At 40.9% G+C, this 22,550-nt stretch overlaps 1 protein-coding gene across 1 annotated transcript in view; it reads right to left on the reverse strand.

The window, feature by feature from the left end:
* NINJ2 (ninjurin 2) overlaps window positions 1-22,550 on the reverse strand; it is a 95,884-nt gene that overhangs the window by 65,067 nt on the left and 8,267 nt on the right. The gene's annotated exons all lie outside the window — the stretch shown is intronic.

Below are 22,550 nucleotides of genomic sequence, written 5' to 3' on the forward strand. Positions count from 1 at the left end.
ATTCATTTCACAAGCTCCCACAGGTGTGCTATCTTTAAGAAGATGAATATGTAATTGTGTAGATAGATATTTTGGTTCTCACACTTAGAGACTGTCCATTTCACTAGCCCTGTATGTGTCTGTAAACTCTCTCACAGCTGCTGAGCTGTGTGTGTACAGAGGTGTACAGATAGCATTTTGGCATCAGTTTGATCCCAAATGCGCTCAAGGGCATTTCTATGTGAATAATTGGCTTAAGCACAGGTGCTCCCAGACTGCCTTAGCCTACAACCAAGTAGTTCTGTGTGTCTGCAATGGAAGCCTGTTCTCCCCTTCCTTCTCCTCTTCTGCCCAATCCCTACCACACCACCAGGAAGCTGCCCAGGATGAGGAAGTTGGCTCATGGAGAATGTGCATCTGCTGCCCAAACTTGCCCAGACAAGGAAAGAGTTGTGCCAAGGGTGTGGCTGGTGCAGCCCAAGCTAACTGCGCCAAGCTAGTCAGTGCCAAGATGAGGGTCTAAGAGCCTAGGCCCATCACCTGCTGCCTTTGGCTAGATCTCGTACACCTTTGGTTGCAGTATCGGCCCCATTCCATGACTGCTGCCCACTAGGCTAGCCAACCTACTGAGTCATTTACTAGCTATTTCCCATTATACCCTTGGGTTGCAAGAGGGTCTCCACTGCACACTTGACTCTGGACTCTCCATTTTCTATTTCCCCCAAGTCATCTTCATTAATTCATCCAGTCATTAATGACTGCTGTCCTCCTTGGGTGTCACAGCACTTTATCTGAACTTCCTTTATCCACATATATTATTATGTATAGCTATTTTTCTTGATGTCACATCCCCTTCCTTGATTGAAATAATAACAAATCTCATTTATATTGAAGGATTGCAGCACTTTCCTCACAAAAAAACCTATAAGGAAAATAGGAGAAGAATTATTACCCCCATTTTACTGATGAGGAAACTGAGCCTCCAAGAGTGATACCCCCATAGCTAACTATCTGAGATGGGAATCGAATCCACATTTCCTAACTCCAAGTCATAGAATCTTAAAGGTGGAACAGAACTTAATCCATCTAAATTTGAGGCAGCAAGGTGGTACAGTGAATAGAGCACCAGGCCTGGAGTCATGAAGACCTGAGTGCAAATCCAACCTCAGGCACATATTAGCTATGTGCCCCTGGACAAGTCACTTAACCTCTGTTTCCTCACCTGTAAAATAGCACCTGCCTCCCAGGGTTGTTGGGAGGAGCAAATGAAATGATATTTGTAAAATGCTTGACATATGGTAAACACTATAAAATGTTAGCTATCATTCTTATTAGTGCAACCCATACCTGAATAAGAATCCTTTCTGTAACGTACCTGACAAGGGGTCATCAAAGCTTTTCTCGAGTACCTCCAGGAGGAGGGAAATTCACCTTTCAAAGCAGCTCATTCCTCTTTTAGCCAGCTCTAACTATTAGCTTTTCCTCACATAAACCTGAATTTGCTTCTTTGTAACTTACATCTACCCTTCGCTCCTAATTCTGTTATGGGGGGACAAGTAGATTAAGTCTACTTACACGAATAAGTTCTCTTCCACACTACAATCCTATAAATACTAGAAGAAAGCTATCAAATTCCCCCGAGTCTTTGCTTTCTGTGCTAAACATTCCCAGTTTCTTTTTTAAACTTACTTATACTTTTTTTAATAAGGAATTTGTTTTCCTTTCACCTGCCCTGACAGGGGAAAAAAGAGAGAAAACAAAACCCTTATAATAAATATACACAATCAAGGAAAATAAATTTTTGCATGGGCCTTGTCTAAAAAATATCTATCTCATTCTGTATCTTAAGTCCATCAACTATATGAAGTGGTATGTAGCATGCTTCATCATTGGTCCTTTGTAATTGGGTGATCGGTTATTGTACTGATCAAAATTATTAAGTTTTTCAAAGTTGTTTGTCATTAAAATGTTGTTATTATATAAATTATTCTCCTGGTTCCACTCTGCATCAGTTCATACAATCTTCCCAGGTTTCTCTAAAACCATCTCCTTCATCATTTCTTATGGCACAACCATTTTCCATTACATTCATACACCATAATTTGTTTGGCCATTCCCCAATTAATAGGTACTCCTTTCCTTAGTTTCCAGTTCTTTGCTACTATGAAAAGAGCTGATATTAATATTATTTGTTCCTGTGGGCCCTTTTTCTCTCTTTGCTTTCTTTGTATATATGCCTAGCAGTAATGTGGCCTCTACAATATTCATCATTTTCCCTTTTTTGTCAATTTTGCCAATCTGACAGGTGTGAAATAGAATCCCAGAGTTGTTTTAATTTGTATTTTCCTAATCATTAATGATTTGAATATTTTTTTTAAAATATGGCTATTGATAGCTTCAATTTCTCTCTTTGAAAATTCCCTTTTGATATCCTTTGATCATTTATTGACTGATATCCACAGTTTCTTCAACTGATCATCATGTTTCATGAAACCCAACATGCTATCGAGTAAGCTACCCAATGTAAGCTGAATGAGAACAGGGAATGTATCAATTAAACTTTGTTTCTTCCTTAGCACTAAGTACTGTGTTCTATGGAGCCTTAAAAATTCTTTCTTTGCATTGAATTCCATATATGAAAGCTGCTGCAGTCTTATTTTCCATGCATAGTTAATTCAATGGAATTCACTGTGTTGGTCAGTGCTGCCATGCAGGCAGACTAGTTTCATCCCAAACCTTTATCCTGGTGAACCCAATTGAATTGAGCTCTGCTACGAGAGATTGTCCAGGAAACCAGTTAGAATGTGCCTTAGGCCTGCATCTTACAGTCATGTAGGAGGTTAGAGAAACAGACTGATCTTGGTGAACTAAAAGATTTGAAGAACTTCAAAATCATCCAGTCACACATGTTCCTATTACAGATGGGGAAATGGAGTCCCAGTGTACCCAGAGTCACACAGGGAATAAGTAGCAGAGATGGGATTCAAACTCAGGTCCTCTAACTTCAAATTCATTGCTCTGTCTATTATACCACATTGTCTTTCAGTTCAGTCTGGAGCTTAATATGATGCTGATGTCAAATTGTCAGCTAGCTTCCTCCCCAGGACAAGAAGGGTAGTTGGGTAGTTCTGAAAATATTTTTTGAAGGATAAGAGATTTAGATGGAGAAAGTAGCTAAAGAGGAGGAACCACTGTCATCTGGATTTGCTCAGATGTTAGAGGGGTCTTTAGCAAAAGACTCTTAGGACTGTCAACTCAGAAGAACACAGAAAGGCCATGGTAAGATAACCCTGCACCAATTTAAAAAAAAACACGACAGCTCACGGTGTGGGAGAGAGAGAGGAGGTGTGGAGATGTATATTATCCCAGCAAACAAGTTCTAGCTCTGTCCGAGAAGTCCAGTGGAGTTAGTCAACCTATGCACAATGTAGGAAATAATTAAGGATACTGCCTGTCAGGTGTGGCAATTGGTTGATGAGTGAGTGAGTGGCCGTCAGCATCCAGGAATGATGGCTGACCTAGGGAATGTGGAGCTAATTCTCTCTTTCTTAGCAACATGCTCAGCTATAGCTTTTCAAAAGTAGGTCAGGAGGAAATGATCTTGCTTAAGAAGCTTCTAATTATTTTCTCAGGCATAAACCTGTACCGCATGGGACAGGACAAAGAAGGGGGTGGGGAGGAAGAGGAGAAAGTGGTGAGGAATAACATTTATTCTATTCCTGGCAGGAATGAGGATATTGTGTTCAGTCAGCTTTCCTGCTTTGGCAGGAAGCCCAGCTCCTGTGGGCAGGGGGATAGGGAGGGAGGAGTTAGCTAGCCTAGGCTGGGGAGCTACTTAGAAGAAAAAAGCAGGTGTAGCTGTGGGAAACTGGTTGACCATCTCAAGCTACTAAAGGATGTGGATAAAGTGTCCCTGGACAAAATCTATTAAATCCTAGAACTGTCAAAAGTCTTCATTTCTTAATTATCTAGAGTGCATAGAAGTGCCCTGGGAATGTCAAGATCATTACAGAGAGAAAATAAACATTCCTGGCTGGAGTTAATGCTCTTGGGTCCGCAAAGAATCTTAAAACGGTTTATGGGAATTCCATCATCTTCACACATTTTACCATCATCAATGACTGACCCAGTGATTGGTTCCTCAAAGCCTCACCTTCTGTCTATTTGAATATCATCATAACTCCCTCTATAGTTATAACTCCAAAGCATTTTCATATCCTATATAGAACAAAGAATGTTAGATCACAATGTTTGGGGAATGATGGAAAAAAATACATCATATGAATGAAATGGAGTGTTACTACAACGTAAGGAATGAAAAGCATGAAACTTTTGGTGAAATGTGAAGACATATGAAGTGATGCAGAGTGACAAAATCAGATAGTGGAGATAGTGGAGGATTGAAGGGCTTGGCATGCTAGCTAGGGTCCATGGGGTCACTGAGCAGCAACAACAATGAAGAAATCAGAACCAAAAGAACAAGATACAAGGCTCTGTACTGGACCCACTTCTGTTCTCTTTGTGTGCTGACTTGATGATTTTATCAGTCCCCTTGAGTTCCTCTATTGAATTGCCAGGCACTGGGCCGAGCTCTGGTGATACAAAGACAAAAACACATTCCCAGGCCTCAAGGAGCTCTTATTCTAATGATGGAGACAGCACAGAGACGGCTATGTACATGTAAGACATATATCTACACGATATATGGGAGGCAAGCTCAGAAGGAGGTGGTGGAGGGATTCCTAGATAGACTTCTCCAAACCTAACTTCTCTCCTGAGCTCACATACCCAGCTGCTTCTTGAATGTTTCAGACTTGATGCCCCATAGACATCTCAAACTTAATGTGGCCAAAACAGAATTCACCAGTTTTCCCTTCCCCTCTTCCAAACTTCCCTATTATCATCAAGGCTACCACCATCTACCCAGTCACTGAGGCTTTCAATCTCTGTATTCTCTTCAACATCCCATTCAGATTCACTCTATATACTGAATCTGTTGCTAAGTTTTGCCATTTCTGCCTTCATCTCTTGTACAAGCAAATACAAGCATCTCTTGTATTTGTTTCCTTATCTCCAATCCCATAGCCACCCCCAACACAAGTCTTGACTCCACATACCTGGACTTTTGAAGGCCTGCAGGGTGGTGTCCCTGCCCTGTCTCTCCCCATTCTAATCCATCTTTCACCTTGCCACCAAAGTGACCTTCTTAAAGAACAGGTCTGACCATGTCACCACCCTGCCCATTGAGGGGGATTTACTATTACCTCCAGGATCAAATATAATAGCCTTTGTTTGTCACCTGGACTGTTCTCACTCCCTACTTCAATATCCTGTCTTCTCTGGTTTTCTTCTAGACTAACCTCAAATGCTACCTTCTTCAGGAGGCTTTTCTCAGTCCTATCACCACCACTATTAGTGGCTCCCCTCTGGAATTACCTCCCATTTACTATACATATATGTTATATGTACATAGTTGTCTGCATGCTGTCTTCATCATTAGCATGTGAACCTTGTTTCTCTGATTATTAGTAATTTGGAGAATCTTTTAATGTGATTATTGACAGTTTGTGTTCCTTTGAAAATTGCTAGTTCATATCCTTTAACGATTTATCAACTGAAGAATGGCTTTCACTTTTATATATTTGAATCAATTCATCATATATCTTGAATATCAGACCTTTATGAGAGGAATTTGTGGCAAAGATTTTGCTCCTGGTTAACTTATGCCCTTAACATTTTAATTCGATTGGGTATTTTTTTGTGTAAAACTTTTTGATTTTATGTAATAAAAAATTTTATTGTCTTTGATCCTTTCTGTATCTTTTGTCTGTTAATAAACTCCTCTCTCATCCATAGTTGCAGGGAGTATTTCTTTCCTTTCTCCTTTAATTTGTTTATGATGTCAGCATTTTTAGATAAGACCTATAGAGAAGATAAGACTGGATCTTGTCCTGGCATATGACATAAGATATGAGTCTAAATTTGCTTTCTGCCATGTCACTTTCTAGTTTTTCCAGAAGTTTTTTGTTTGGCTGGTTTTATCAAATAGTAAGTTCCTAATCCATTATTTGTAGTCCTTAGGCTTATCAACTACTGTACTACTATGTTCATTTGCTTTTGTGTGTTGTATACCTATTTTTTTCTACTAATTGACTTATTTTTTGAACCAATACCAGATAGTTTTGATAATTACTACTTTGTAGTATAGACTTTTGTAAAAGTACCATGCATAGGTAAGAAATATATGTGTACACATACACGCACATATTTTTTTTTCTGTTTCAGTAATCACGAAAATCCACCATATTTAACTTTTCTAAAATTCTATTCAGGTCTTTAGCTTCTATCTTGTTTATCTTTTTAAAAAAAATTTGCCTAGGTCTGAAGAGAGTATATTGAAATTACTCCTTTATAATTTTGCTCCCTATTTCTCCCAGCAATTCAGTTAACTATTCCTTTAAGTCTTTTGATGCTACATCATTCAGTATACATATATATTTAATATATAGTTATTGATATTGATTTGTTGTCTAAGTGCCTTCAGCTAAATATGAGTTCCCTTTTTGTCTCTTTTTTAGTCACATCTGTTTTTACTGAGGCCTTTTTTGAAATTGCTACTCCTGTGTTTTTGAGTTCACCTGAAGCATAACAAATTTTGTTATAGCCCCCAGACAGCTAGGTGGTACCAGCGATAAAGCTCTGGGCCCTCAGGAACCCAGGAAGACCTGAGTTCAAACCCAGCCTTGGACACTTACTAGCTTACTAGCTGGGAAAGTCACTTAACTGCTATTTGCCTCCATTTCCTCAACTGTAAATTGGTATATTAATAGCACCCACATCCCAGCATTGTTGTGAGGATCAAATAATATTTGTAAAGCATTTAGCACAGTGCTTGACATACAGTAGGTGGTTAATAAATGTTTATTCCTTTTATTATTGTTTCCTTCCTCCCCTTATGTTAATTCTGTATGAATCTTAATGTTTCATATGTGTTTCCTCTAAAAAACACAATGTTGGATTCTGATTTCTCATCTATTTTTATTATCCTCTTCCATTTTCTGGGTGACTTCATTGCAGGAAACTTCTTTTCATTTGTCACTGGTTTGTTTAGGAAAACTCCTCAATTTGATCTTGATAATTATGGTTAGGAAGCTCTTATAGAACTTTAGGTATCATTCTCCTGATCCTACCTTCTCATGGCCACTTTTATCCACCTACCTGAGTAGTAGGCAAATAATAGGCACTGAAAAACGCTTGTTAAATGAATGAAAATTAATTCTGTTACAACTTCTGTCAGCACCCTGAACTTCTGCCCTTTGCACAATTCTAGAATTTAAGATGATCAAGGCATCAACCCTAAAGTGCAGCTCTTATACAGGTGATGATTGACTGACTCATGGCCCCATCTGCTGAATCCGCACTAAAGCCTCTCACAAAGGTTTTACTTAAGGCCAACCTTACGGAAGTCACTTCATTTCTCTGGACTTGATGTGTCTTCTTTTATAAAATGGTGTGTTAGACTTGATATGATCATAGACCTGGAGCTAAAAGGGACCATAGTTCAATACCTTTCTTTTGCAAATGAGGAATCTCAGGCCCAGAGAATTTAAGTGACTTATACAAGGTCATAAAGGTAGTAAATGCCACGCTCAGAGTTTGAACTCAAGTTGTCTGACCTCAGAGCTGATGATGCTTGTTCTACTGTACCACAAAGAGCCCTTCCCCCCCAAAGAAGGTACCCTCAATGCCTTTGGAGGAGAGGTGGTTTGGGGGAGGGGGCGGGGAAGATGTTGATTTAGATGTGCTGAATTTAAAGTAACTCTATGATATCTAGTTGGAGATTTCCAATAGGTAGGTGATGACATGGGTTGGAGGTCAAGCAAGAGATTAGATCTTGGAGTTATCTCCAAAGAAATGATGGTTAGATACCTAATTGATCAAATTATCGGGAGAGAGACAGACAGACAGACAGAGAAGAAGAAGAAGAAGAAGAAGAAGAAGAAGAAGAAGAAGAAGAAGAAGAAGAAAAAAGGAGAACACAAGCTTAAGGGACATTGACAGAAAGCCCAAATGGACATAGGTAAGGAAACCAAGGAGAGGTCAAACAGACCTCTAATGTCAAGAAAATTAAAGGAGGAAAAAATACCCCGGAAGTAAGGGTGGTCATCAGTGGCAAAAATGTAGCAGAGAGATAAAAAATAGGATAAGAACTAATAAAAAGTCATCAACTTTAACAAAAAAAAAGAGATTGTAACCTTGGAAAGAATGGTTTCATTCTCTGTGAGCTCTCAAACCTATGACCCCACACATTCAATGATAGAATTTTAGAGCTGGAGGAGGCCTCAGAGGTCACCTAGCCCAGCCTCCTCATTTTACAAATGAAGAAACAGAGGCCTAGAGAAGTTTAATGATTTTCCCAAGGTCCCACTGCTAATTTCAGAGCTGCGTGACAGGACCCCAACCGCTAATCTAATGTTCTCACTGGACACCATGATGTAAGAGGTTCAGCAGATGGCACTCTTACTGCATCGTCCCTACCCTTCCTGCCCTCTTTCTCCTACTCCACTGCGTTTCCTTCTTGCTCTCCTCCTTACCCTGACCCACTTCTTTCTTGCTCTTTCTCCCACTTTTATCATGTGGTGTCCCTCAGACTCTGCCCTAACCTAACTTAGATTCTTTGGCTTTATGCCCAACAAGGGATCTCTTGGAGCTCCCTCCTGAAAACATACTTCTTCTGGAAATCCTTGCTTATTTTCCTCAGTCTGGCAAGAAAACAAAAAACAGGTCTCTCACACCTCCTTGAACTATGCAACTGTGGGGTGTTTGTCTCACCCTAGACCGTCAGAAGCCTTGGGGCAGGGCTGAGTCTTTGCATGCCGGGCTTTTGCACTGTCAGCCTCTAAGGAAAACGAACAGCCTGAATCTGTGAAAGCTGGGCTACAAACTGGGGTGCTGAGTTCAAAAGGCTCAGTTTCAGGTCCTGACCCCTTACTTACCAGCCCTATCCCTGCATCTGTCATCAACACTATCCCATCGATGTTTTGCCAATCAGGGCTTCACTGTTGTGCCACACCCTCTCTGCCCCCTTGAAGAACTAGGTTCATGAACACGACCTGCTCTCTAAATTCATGAAGTGAGTGCTAGGATGCTTGTCCCTTCCCCATCCGTGCCTCATTTGAGAAGACACAATGAACCAATGAGCCCCTCTGCTCATGTTTCCTTCTACAGCCTCTCAGTCTCCTCTGAGCTCCTTCCTCACCTGATGGTTCTGCTAGGGCCTGTGTTGTACTGGAGCAGGAGTGGGCAACCTGCAGTCTCGAGGCCATGTGGCCCTCTAGGTCCTCAAGTGTGGCCTTTTGACTGGATCCAAACTTCATAGGACTGTCTGTCTTGCTTACATAGAGGAGGGGAAGAATGTCAGGGTGAGAATGGAAACAGTACTAGCTGTTTTCTTTATGGGGGAGGGGGAGGGGAGTCAAAAGTCAAAAGACCTGGCTTTAAATCCCAGCTCTGCCACTTTGTACCTGGGTGACCACAGACAAGTCACACTTCATTTTTCTGAATCTCCAAACCACTTGTAAAATGAAGGGGTTGGTCTTGATGACCTCTAAAGTCCTCTCCAGGCCTGAATCTATGAACCAATAGCTCATCTCATGTTTCTTCATGATATGGAGGTGACCTGGGTCCTTGAAAGCTCTGCCAGGAGGGTTGAAGCTTTGGCTGATTTTACCATGCCGTAATGTTTTCCAGGACAGGCCCAGCAGTATAGCTGGGATATATATCTGTCATCCGAGTTTCAGAGAGGTGATTACATGGAGTCAGCACGGCTTTAAGAACAGGTTGTGCCAGACAAACTTCATTTCCTTTTTTGACAGGGTTACTCAACTGGTAGATTAGGGGACTGCTGTCGATATAGCTTTTAGCTAGATTTAGCAAAGCTTAGCTAGATTTTGGCAAAGCTTTTGATAAAATATCACGTGCTCTCCTCATGGAAAAGATTGTTGTTGCTGTTGTTTGTCTGTCATTCTCAAAGAGGACCATGACATCATGGAGGTGGTGTCATGATATGACAACGGGACCACTGGAAGAAGCCCCAGATGTGGTGAAAGACCTTGGCCTTTTAAAGCTAAGTCTTTAGCAGATCTCAGTTTTTAAGGCTAGGCCAAAAAATGAGGCAAAGAATGGCCTCTTTAACCTAGTCCAGGGGAAAAAAAATCAAAGTCGGAAGGAAAGACCCTCAGGGTTTCTGGCAAAAACAGATACAATTCCTATTTATGTTCACTCTGAGTCAATCAGGAGCCTAACAATGACCAAATGAGGTTTGACCCAGAACCTATTGTTGGCCAATCAGTGAGAGCCAGAGTAATTTGGGTTTAAGGCATGGTCCTTGTAAACCCCAAGATATCTTGTGATATGAAGGAAGGAAGGAAGGAAGGAAGGAAGGAAGGAAGGAAGGAAGGAAGGAAGGAAGGAGCTGTATTGTCCAACTGGCCAGTTCCAGTTGGGTCCCCAGTGGGGCTACTACTCACAGGGTTGTTTCTTGCCCTTAGTGCTCAAAGAGGACCATGTCATCACGGAGATGATGCCATGATATGCAAATGAATTGGATTTAAGTGAGGGAGGACTGTGCAAAGTCTCCAGCCTCACTTTCTCCTCTGGAGACATCTGGGTCTGTTGGCCAGATATACAGCAGGATGACTGGAGATGGCCCCCATGGAGAAGAAGAAGAGATATTGACTAGATGACAGCCCAACTAGACGGATTTCAGAACTGGTTGAGTGACCCGACTCAAAAGAAGTCATTGACTCAACATCAACATAGTTGGAGGTCCTGAATGTCATTCCCCTAGAGATCTGTGTTTGATTCTATACTGTTTCAGATTTTTTTATCAATGCCTTGTATAAAGGCATAGATGATACGTTCATAAAATGTGCAGATGGCAAAAAAACTGGAAGGAATAGCTAACATAGTGGATGACAGAGTCAAGGCCCAAAAAGATAATGAGAGCATCGGGCTGAATCTTGGAGAATAAAGTACAATAGGGATAAATGTCTTATTCTTGGGTACAAAAAAGTCAGCTTCACAAATACAAGATGGGAGAGGCATGAATAGACAACAGTTTGTCGGAAAAAGGTTGGGAAGGTATCTGATTTAAAGAGAAATATGAAAATTTGCTATGTTTTTGTATATGCCTGGTTATCATTACAGAAAAAATGGGATATTTTTGTCCCATTAAACGTTTCATTTTTGTTTATATTTTTAAAGTAAAGGTTAGGTGCTAATTTTTTAAAAAATGAGTTTAGTTAAATTTGAGTTACTTTAGTTTGAGAAATAGTAATATGGTCCTTTATGGTTGAATAGTCAATAAATGTTCTTTAAAAATAGAATAAAATAAAATTTCCTGGGTGTACACCTTAATAAAATGTGTTGAGCATGTCTATGCTCAAGGTTGTTGAAATATGTATGCTCACATACATTTCCTACCTTCCCCATTGTTTACCTAATCTGTTTCCCCCAGACAACTTCCAGGAAGCATTGTGAACACCTGTTGTGGGGGTAAAACTATATATATACATATATTATTATATTTCCTTTATTATATTATTTTATTCTCTTAATAAATTGTTAATAATATTGATAAAAATAATTTTATGTAAAAATTTTAATCATTTGACTGTGAACTTGGGGTGGGGCTAGGAAGAGGAGAAGTACTAAGAAAAAGGAGAAGCTGGGGATACGAGATTCCAAAATTTGACCTTTAGAAAAGAACCTTCTGATTTCTAGACGGATGTTGGCACAAGGTTCCCAGTGGTGAAATGGCAGGAAACATTCTGTTTGGGTGTGCCCTGGGCTCATTTCATCACAGTGAAAAATGCAGCATTTACTGCAGTTCATAGCCAGAGATATTACTAATGTAGACCAGGTGACACAACAGTACCAGGCCCTGGACCCAGCCCTGGAAGGTCAGCACCCCAATCCTTCTCCCACACGCAATGCTCTCTCCAATGTGGATACTCATCCATTCTTTATGGAACAGAATTCTATGAATTTACAACAGCCATAAGACTTCCTAGTGAAGCCCTGACCAATATAGGATCCATCCCAGGCTGCTTTCCTCTTTAAAATAGTAAAAAACAAAAAAACAAAAACGGTACTCCTAAAGGTGCTTTCCCACTGAAGTAAGCCTATTTATAGTGCTGATGGGAGACAGTAAGTTCTCTCTGAAATCTTTAGAGGAAAGATACTAAGGAAACTCAAGTCACCATGAGTCAATATTCTCAATAAGTTGACCCCACCAGTGATCCCCTACAATCTCTGCCTCACAGTGTATGCAATATACATAAACTCTTTTCTGGGTAGCCACAGACTCTCAGAACCGGAAGGAACACTGGCTAATCCAATCCATACATGAAAAGGAATCTGCACTACATTGAGCCCTTTTTCTAATACCTCATCTTTTTTTGGGAAGATACTTACATGTTCTGGTCCTTTCTAGTGAACCACCTCATAAAACACATGAACATGCAAATGATAATTGCTTACCACTGCCCTCCCCGCACCCCAACCCCGGCCATTGACCAGGAAGAACTACTCACTTAGTAGGTTTTAAAAGATAATAATAATAATAATAACTAACATTTGTATAGCACTTACTATGTACCAGGCACTATGCTATGCTTTGCAATTATTATCTCATCTGGTCCTCACAACAGCCCCGGGAGGTAAGTGCTCTTATTATCCCTATTTTACAGATGAAGAAACAAGCAAACAGAAGTTAAGGGACTTGCCAGGGTCAAATGGTCTGAGGCTGGATTAGAACTCAAGTCTCCTAGACTCCAGGTCCAGAGCATTCTCTCTCTCTCTCTCTCTCTCTCTCTCTCTCTCTCTCTCTCTCTCTCTCTCTCCCTCCTCTCTCTCCTCTCTCCTCTCTCCTCTCTCCTCTCTCCTCTCTCCTCTCTCCTCTCTCCTCTCTCCTCTCTCCTCTCCCCTCTCTTCTCTCCCCTTTCTCCTCTCTCCTCTCTCTGTCTCTGTTTCTCTCTGTCTCTCTCTCTCTCTGTCTCTGTCTCTCTCTGTCTCTCTCTCTGTCTCCCTCTCTCTCCCCCCTCTTCATCTCCCTCTCCTTCCTTCCCTCCCTCCCTCCCTTCTCAGTATGTTCGGACTTTTCAAGCCTCACCCCTGGAATTCTCAGGAAGGAACAACCCATCCCCAGAAACTATGGCAGTTCCTCACACAAGACAGTGAGAGACCTAATGACCACTTCTGCTCTATGTCTCTTTCCTTAACACAGGTGATAGAACAGTGATCCTGAGGTGGCCGTTTCCAGGTTTGGTATCTACCTTGTAGACTTAGGATACCCAGAGTCATTGAAAAGCCTGCGTTACTGACAGCAGGAGGTGCTTGACCTATTCATACAAGCAAAACAAATTTCTTGATTCTGAGTAGGGAGAATTAAAGGAAAGGAAGTGAAGAAAAGCAAAGAACTAGAATCTAAGGGGGACGGCGGTGCTCATCAACTGGGTAACGGCTGAACACACTGATAGATGAATGTAATAGAACATCATTGTGTTATCAGAGAAGTCTTGAGTGGGATAAATTCATGCAGAGTGAAGTAGGCAGAATCAGAACAATTTATACAAAGACAAAACATCGTAAAGAAAAAAATTGAAAGACTTAAGAACTCTGATCATGCAGTAATGAGGACCTATGGGGAAACATGTTACCCACCTCCTGATAGAGAGGTGATGGACTCAAGGGGGCAAAAGAGACATATATTTCTGGACATAGCCACCATGCGGATTCATTTTGCTTGATTATGCTTATTAGTTACAATGTGTTTTTTTTTTAAATTTATCTCTTTTTTTGAATGGGAGGAGGTTGGGAGGATGAATGACTAGTAATAGTGATGCCAAAAGAAAAAATAAAGGCAATTGAAATAGTTTTTAAATGCACAGAAGAAGAAAACAAAGAAATTTGTAAGGAAACACTGGCAGGCATGACAATGTTGATAGTAACATGTGGGATTTATTAGATGTCATTTTTTTAAAGCAAGGAGTATAAAATCGAGATTCATGACTTCATGTGCAATTCTCTTTTTGTGCTCTGCTGTGGACATGGAAGTGCTCTTTTTTAAATTCAGAATAAAAAAGAGAAGTTAAACCAAAAAAATTTTTAAGAATTCTACTCAGGGGACCCAACACATAAACATATAAACATAGTACAAGGAAAATTGAGAAGGGAGAGAGAGTTCTCACAAGTGGGAAAATCAGGGAACACTTCATGTTGAATGATGAACCTGGTTGACACCTTGAATGATTCTGAGAAAGATGGGGATGGAGTATTTTTTCCAAGCAGGGGGAACCTCTCATGGGAATGCAGAAAGGTAGGAGATGGAGTATTAAGTCCAGTTTGGCAAGAACATAAACATTAGTGAAAGAGAGTAATATGAAATAAAGTTGAAAAGAGGGATTCTACCTGTGAATTCAGACCTCCCTAATGTGAGGCTGAGGAGTTTATGCATAATCTTAGAGACAATGGAAAGTCATTGGAGGCTTTTGAACGAGGGAGGGTGTGACATATGACTTGTGTCTTAGAAAGATTGCTTTGCAGAATCTAAAATGCTTCAGCTGAAATAAAAAAAAAGGCAAGGGTAGCTAACAATCATGACCTCAGAGAAAGCAAAAGCAAAAACAGATCTAATTAAAAGAGATACTCAAGAAAATGATGTTATGCTAAAAGGTATTGTAGACAATGAAGTAATAGTAAAAATTTTTACAGCTAGTTTCTTTGATAAAGGCTCCATTTCTTAAATATATCCTAAGTATAGCACTGACTCAAATTTATAAAAAAAAAAAGAGCCATTCCCCAATTGATAGTCAAAGGATATAAACATAGTTTTCAGAAGAAGAAATCAAAGCTAACTAGAGTCACATGAAAAAATGCTCTAAATCGTTATTGTTTAAATTAAAATAACTCTGAGGTACCACCTCACACCTATCAGAAATGATAAATGCTGAAGGGGTGAGGGAAAATAGACACACTAATGAACTGCTTCTGGAATTGTGAATGGGTCCAACCATTCTGGAGAACAATTTGGAACTAGGCTCAAAGGGCTATTAAACTGTGCATGCCCTTTGGCCCAGCAATACCACTGCCCAGTATGTTTCCTATATATACAAAAGTATTTATAGCAGATCTTTTTGTGGTGGCAAAGAACTGGAAATTGAGGGGATACCCATCAATTGGGGAATGGCTGAGCAAGCTGTGGTATGTGATTATGATAGAGTACTATTGTGCTATAAGAACTGACGAGGGGGTGGTTTCAGAAAAAAAATGGTGAGAACTACATGGACAGATGAGTTGTAATGATAATCAACTGTGAAAGATTTGGCTACTTTGATCAATACAATGATCCAAGATAACCCCAAAAATCTCATGATGAAAAAATGCTATTCCACCTTGAGAGAGAGAACTGATGAACTCTGAGTGCAAATTGAATTATAATTTTCTCACTTTATTTTTCTTGCTTTTTAAAAAATGTGGCAAATGTGGAAATATATTTTGCATGATTTCACATGCATAATTGATATATTGCTTGCCTTCTGAGTGGGGATGGGAGGGAGTGGGAGGGAGAGAATTTGAACTCAAAATTAATAAGAAAAGAATATTTAAAATAAATAATTAAAATATTTTTTAAAAGATTGCTTTGGCAGTCAGTTGCATGGAAGATGGACTGGAGAGGCAAGAAACTGAAAGCAAGACATGATGGAGGGTCTATGAGTGGAGAGAAGGGGATGGATGAGAGAGAAGTTGGAGAGATACAACTGAAAAGACTTAGAAACTGGAGGATGACAAAGAGGAATGAATCAAGTTAATAATCTTAGATTATGAACTAATGTTCCTGGAACGATGGTGGTGTCCTCAGAGGAAACAGGAAGTTTAGAGGAATGAAAAATTTAACGAGGAAGATAATTAATTCCATTTTGAGAAGCAGCACATTGTAGGACATAGAGTACCAAACTTAAAGTCCGGAAGATCTGGGTTTTATCCCTGCCTCGTATACTTATTAGCTGAATGGCAAGTCATGTAATCTCTCTGGGCCTCACTTTTCTCATCTGTAAGATGAAAGGGTGGGACTCCATAAACTCAAAGGCTCTAAATCTATGATCTTATCTTCTGTTGATTTTGAGGCATTTTGGGACATCCGGGAGGGGCAATTCATCAGGCAATTGATGATGTTTGATTAAGGATTAGGAGATGTGAGGGCTAGATATATAAATCTGAGAGTCATTTGAGTAGAGATGATAGTTGGACTCCCAGGAGCTGATGAGGTCTTCAAGACAGAACATGTAGAGAAAGATGAAAAAAGGTCCCAGGACAGAGGCCTGGGGAACTACCACATCAAGAAGGCAGTAAATGGAAGACTATCCAATAAAAGATATCAAGCAATCATTACAAGCACAGACAGAGCCAAGGCAGCAGCTATCTTCAAACCTCCCGATTCAGGCACAAGGGGGTGTCTGTCCTTGCCTTCTCTACCCATGCTTGTGTGATTCCTAGTGTTGATGGTACATTTTTTTTGTTTTCTTTGTTCATTGTTCCAGTAGCTCTAACAACCTCACATGATTTCCCTTTGTTTTGTCACCAAAGTTAAGCAGCTGTATCTTGGCATCAATATCAGGGCAACAGTCCCCTTTGAGGGCTTCTGCTTTTGAAAACCAGAAGTCTTGGCTCCATCCCAGTTCATCGCCACAGAGTCTCCAGCCTCAATTCTGTCATTTTGCTCCCCGAGGGGTGAGGAGATGCTGTTTTTCTCCTACCTCCTTCTTTAAATATGAGAATGCCCAATATGCCTGAATATCCAGAACCCTGAAACCTTGGCGTGCACACGCCCTTAAGCCCTGGGGAGTAGTTCAGAGGATGTGTGTTTAGGACCACAACATTCGTTGACCCCAACCACATTCTGGTCACCACTGTCTCTTGCCAGGCGGAGGCTGGTTCCTAGGCGGTGAGCAATATAGTCAGAAACCCACATATAGCACCTCAGGGGTACAAACATCTCATCTCTCCTGATGTCCACCAAAGGGGAGAAACAACTAGGAAAGTATTATAACATTATACAATAAGGACAGGACCAAGAGCAAACACCTGGTATCCATTATGACTGTCCAACCACGCTTTCCTCACACCCTCACCACTGCATGTGGGCCAGTCTGAACAATGAAGAAATGAGGTAATATGTATCAAGTGCTTTGTAAACCTAAAGTAACATATAAATACTAGCAATTGATCATGATATGTCAGCTCCATTCCCTCTGTATGACTCAAACATCATGAATAATTGCAACTCTTGGTAAATGTGCTGAACATTCAATGGCTCCCCATTGCTTTTAGGATAAAATGCAAACCTGGCTTGGCATTTAACACCTTTCATCATCTCACACCACCCTGCTTTCTCAGTCTTATTTCACCTCACTCCTCTTCATACCTTTTTTTTGTGTCAGTCAAACCAGCCTACTCATCATTCCCAGAGTTTGGAATTTTATCTCCTGTCTCAGGGCTTTTGAAAGGACTGGGTCATATTCTTGGAATGTTTTTCTTCCTCACCTCTGATGCTTAGGATCCTTAGCTTTCTTCAAGGCTCAACTCATGTAACACCTCCTACATGAAGCCCCTCTAGATCTTCAGATTAGATTGTATTTTATTAATCAATTTAAGTGCAAAGTTCCATCAGTAGTTTTAAGCCCTATTGAAGTAGGAAATGCTTTCTGTTGTTGAGACAATTAGGGGCAGCAGCTGGGTGGTATAGCAGATAGAGCACCTACCCTGGAGTCAGGAGGACCTGAGTTCAAATCTAGCCTCAGACACTTGACACACATACTAGCTGTGTGACCTTGGGCAAGTCACTTAACCCCAATTGCCCTGCCCTTCCCCCTCCAAAAAAAATATTCCTTTACCCACTCCTCAATTGATATCTATTCCCTTGAGGTTTCTGCTATCCCTCTGTGTCACAGAGTCTAGATTTCTATCACAGTAACATCATGTTGTTATGCAATCATTTCAGTCGTGTCTGACTCTTCATGACCCCATTTGGGGTTTTCTTGGCAAAGATACTGGAATGGTTTTCCATTTCCTTCTCCAGCTCATTTTGCAGATGAGGAAACTGAGGGAAACATAATAAAGTGACTAGCCCAGGGTCACACAGCTAGGAAGTGTCTGAGGCTGGATTTGAACTCAGGTCTTCCTTACTCCTTACTTCCTTACACTCTATCCACTGCTCCACCTAGCTGCCAATCACTATAATATATCAACCTCCAGATCAGTCTCCTTTTTTCAAGTACCTGGTTCATTCTTTCCTTCCATCACAGTTCCTATCCTCTTACTCCTTCCTAAATGATTCTCTGTTCCACTTCCCACAGAGGACATTCCAAACCACCTCCTCTCCCCTTGAGCCTCCTACACATCTCCCCCTACCCCCTTTTAGCTTAGGACCTTGCCTCTTATTTTCCTGAGAAAATAGTAGCTGGTTCCTGTGTTCTCCCTCTTCTCTTCATCTCAAAATCCCTTGACATCACCTCCAAATTATTTCTTCTTCTTTCCAAGACTAATCTCTCTATGTGTGCCCTAGATCTCATCCTCTCCTATTATCTTCAGCAGATTGCAACTTCATTTACACTCTAGGCATCTAGGTGGAACAGTGGAGAGCATAATGGAGTTAGAGTCAGGAAGAGCTGACTTCGAATCTGGCCTCAGACATTTCCTAGCTGTGTGACCCTGGGCAAGTCACTTAACCTCTCTCTGCCTCAGTTTCCTAATCCATTAAAGGGTGATAAAACCTATCTCCCAGATGGGTTGTAAGTCTTAGAAGAGGTAATATTTGTAAAGTACTTTGCAAACATCAAAGTGCTATATAAATGGTAGCTATCATCATCATTATTATTATTTCTACTTTTTAATTGCTTCCTATCTACTCTTTCCTTTCCTGCTACTTACAAAAACACCAAGTCTTCCCATCCTTCAAAGCAACAGCAACTTTCCCTAGAACCTATCATCCTCCTAGATCTCTTTTCCCCTCTCAACCAAATTCCCATAAAAATCTGTCTACATGCTTTTCCTCCATTTCCTCTATCACTTGTCAACCGTTTTTAATCTGGCTTCTAACCTTATCAATCAACTGGACCTGTTCTTTGCAAATTTTCCAATGATCCTTTAATTGCCCAATCTGATGGTCTTTTCTTGACCTCATTCTTCTTGACCCCTCTTTAGCTTCTGACACCATCAAACTCCCCTTCTTCCTGAACACTTTGTCCTCACTTGGCTTTCATGGCACTGTTCACTTTTGGTTCTCTTTCTCCTTGTCTAACTTTTCCCTCTCAGTCTCTTTGGCTGGAGCATCATCCATGAAGGGGCGGGGCAGGGGGGAGGAGAGTGCATCTCCCAAGACTGTGTCCTGAGCTCTCTTCTCTTTTCTCCCCATACTCTTCAGTTCTCGTATGCCTGCCATGTTCTCATCAGCCCCCAAGGGTTCAAGCATTATCTCCATGTAGATGGCTTCTAAAGTTAGACATTCTAATTACTCTCCAAAACAACATTAGAGAAATGGATCAAATGGGAGATGTAGAAGTCTGTGGTCTTTCTGACTTCCACTCCTTTTTCATGTAACAAAAACAGGGGCCAATGGGAGTTCTATCCTCAAAGCACTCCCAGAATGCTTTGCCTGTTACCAAACCATATGGTGAGGATTTTGGAGGTACATGATGATGGGTAATAGAAAGTCCTGCTCTCTGCTTCAGAGCATACAGTTATTCTATGAATATTTCCTGCATGCTAACCACTCAGTTTAGAAGAGGACTTTTAATTGACTGCTGAGCCAGAACTAGGTATGCATTCAAAAGGCATCGACCAGTCAGAACAAGCACTATCTCTTTTCCTGACTGGTTGCAGATAAGTGAGAAGTCCAGGGCTGCTATAAGCCTCAGGGTGGAAGAGTAAGACAGAGAGAAAGGAGAGAAGAGGAGAAGAGGAGAAGAGGGGAGGGAAGGGGGAGGGGAGGTGGAGGGGAGGAGGGGACGGGAAAGAGGAAGGGAGGAGAAGAGAGAGGAGGAGAAGAGAGGAGGGGAGGGAAGGAGAGAGAGATTGGGAGAGGGAGAGGGGGACAGAGAGCCTACTCTCTCCACCTGGACTGAAATAAAGACAGAAATACATGGCCTGGCTGTTGGTATTTTTCCCTATTGTATCTATTTTTTTTCCTCCTTTAGGTAAAGGGATATTGAAGGCAGCACAACTGTGACCTTGTGAGCTTTGAAAGGTTGGGAGATGGCCAAAGGTCCAGTGATGGGATTCTATGCCAGAGTCTACAAAAATCTGAGCCCAGTGAGGAGTAAAGCCCTGACTGACCTACTTAACCAAGGATAGCATCCAAGAAGGAAGAGGAGGAGTGGAAGGAACCTTTATAAAGAACCTCTCATTTGATCAGAAGCAACTTGTCCATCTGCTATGCTATTTGGAAGAATTTTTGATGGGGTTCAATGCTTTGTAGCAACTACTTTAAGTTTAAGTCTGCTCTTCCCAGGGACCAAGAAGGTATAGAGGGGGTAAATATTTGTACTTCTGTTTTTGCTACATCTTCTAGGGAAATATCCCTTTACGAAAGCTAATTTGTATTAACTAGTTAAATGATACTGAGGCATTAATACTTGGCAATTTATATTGGGGAGAATGTACTAGATTGGGAGCTCAAGCCAATGGCATTAAAAAGACATCCCAACCCTTCAAAGGTACCTCTAGAACCCTGAGGGGAACATGTAACCTTGTTCTAGAACTCAACTCATCAGTGAGAATGAGAGTTGGGATAATTCATCATAGCCATTATCTAAGAGGAGTGATGATGGTGACCCCCTTAGGAGATACTTTAAAACAAATATCTCTAGAAAGATAACCAGTGCTAAAATGCTTGGGACTACATGACCCAAAGTGGGAAGGGAGAAAGTATAGAGTCTAGGCAGAATTACTTTGTTTTTTCTCTAATGTTTTTCCTAGGAGAGACTTAGAGATCTCCCAATGAGCCATTCCGGGGAAAGACCAAAGCAGACTTAAAATACAAAGTCCTCTGTTGTGGCATGGAAAACCTTTCACAGTTTGGCTACAGACTTTCTTTGCAGATTAATTTTGTATTACGCCTCCTCATTTATACACCAACAAAACTAGCCCGCTTACTGTTCCTAATACATGTTATAAATTTCCTGCCTCCATGCATTTGCATAAGGCTGTCTCCTATGCCTGCAAAGAACTCTCCTCACCTCCATATCCTATGTCCTTTAAAGTCTCAGTTGGAGTAACAATAACAATAGCTCGCATTGATATGGTACCTACTATGCGCCATGCACTTTGTCATTATTATCTAATATAATCCTTACTGCAGCCCTGGGAAGTAGGCGCTATTATTTATCCACATTTAACAGTTGAGGAAATTGAGGCAAACAGAGGTTAAGTGATTGACCCAAGGTTGAACAACTAGTAAGTGCCTGAGACGAGATTTAAACTCAGAATCCAGGCCCAGCTCTCTATTGAACCACCGAGGTCCTTCAAACACCACCTCCTTCAAGAGGAGTTCTTAGTACCCCTCATTACTGTGTATTTTGAGGGTACCATCCTATATTTACTTCTTCATGAACAATGTTGTATTCTCACAGTAGAACATAAGCACCTTGAGGGCAGGTATTATGTTACTTGTGTATTTGTATCTCCAGTGCCCAGCTCGATGCCTAGCATGTAGAAGGCACTTAGTAACTACTTTAATTGAAAATAACCGAAAAGCCTCTTCCCTATGAGCTCTTCTGCTTTCTCCAGGAAGGAATAATAGGACATGCAGTAACAAAACAAAACAGAACAAAACCAAACATTACTGCAGAGCTATTGACTCAAAAACCACACAGAAGAATTGTATATTGTTCTGTATAAGGCAAGCTATGCATGTTGCTGAGCTTAACATACCTGGAAGGCAACATTGGTTTATTGGAGAGAGAGCCCAGCGCTTAGTGCAGTGCCTTGCCCATAGTACCTGGCATAGTCAATCTTGATTGAATTACTGAACTGAGTTGGGAGTGCAGGGCCTGGTATTAGACCTAAGTTTGGATCCTGCCTCTGATATTTACTAGCTATGTGACCTTTGGCACTGTGAACTTGTTAATTTCTTAGTCTCATCTATAAAATGAAAATAATATACCTTCTTGTAGTTCAGTGATGTTCGACTCTTCACGACCCCATTTGCAGTTTTGTTGGTACCGGAGTGGTTTGCTATTTCCTTCACAGCTCATTTTACAGATGAGGAACTGAGGCAAACAGGGTTAAAAGACTTGCCCAGGGTCACACAGATAGGAAGTGTCTGTGGCTAGATTTGAACTCAGAAAGATCAGTCTTCCTGACTCCAGACCCAGGACTCTATCCACTGTGCCTCCTAGCTGCCCAACCTATAATACCCATCTCACAGTATTTCTGTGAGACTCTGATGCAGGAGTTCTTAACCTTTTTAGTATCATGGACCCTTTAACACCTATGGCTTCCTTCTCAGAATA

This window comes from Trichosurus vulpecula, chromosome 5 (assembly GCF_011100635.1).
Source record: "Trichosurus vulpecula isolate mTriVul1 chromosome 5, mTriVul1.pri, whole genome shotgun sequence".
NCBI classification, from domain to species: domain Eukaryota; kingdom Metazoa; phylum Chordata; class Mammalia; order Diprotodontia; family Phalangeridae; genus Trichosurus; species Trichosurus vulpecula.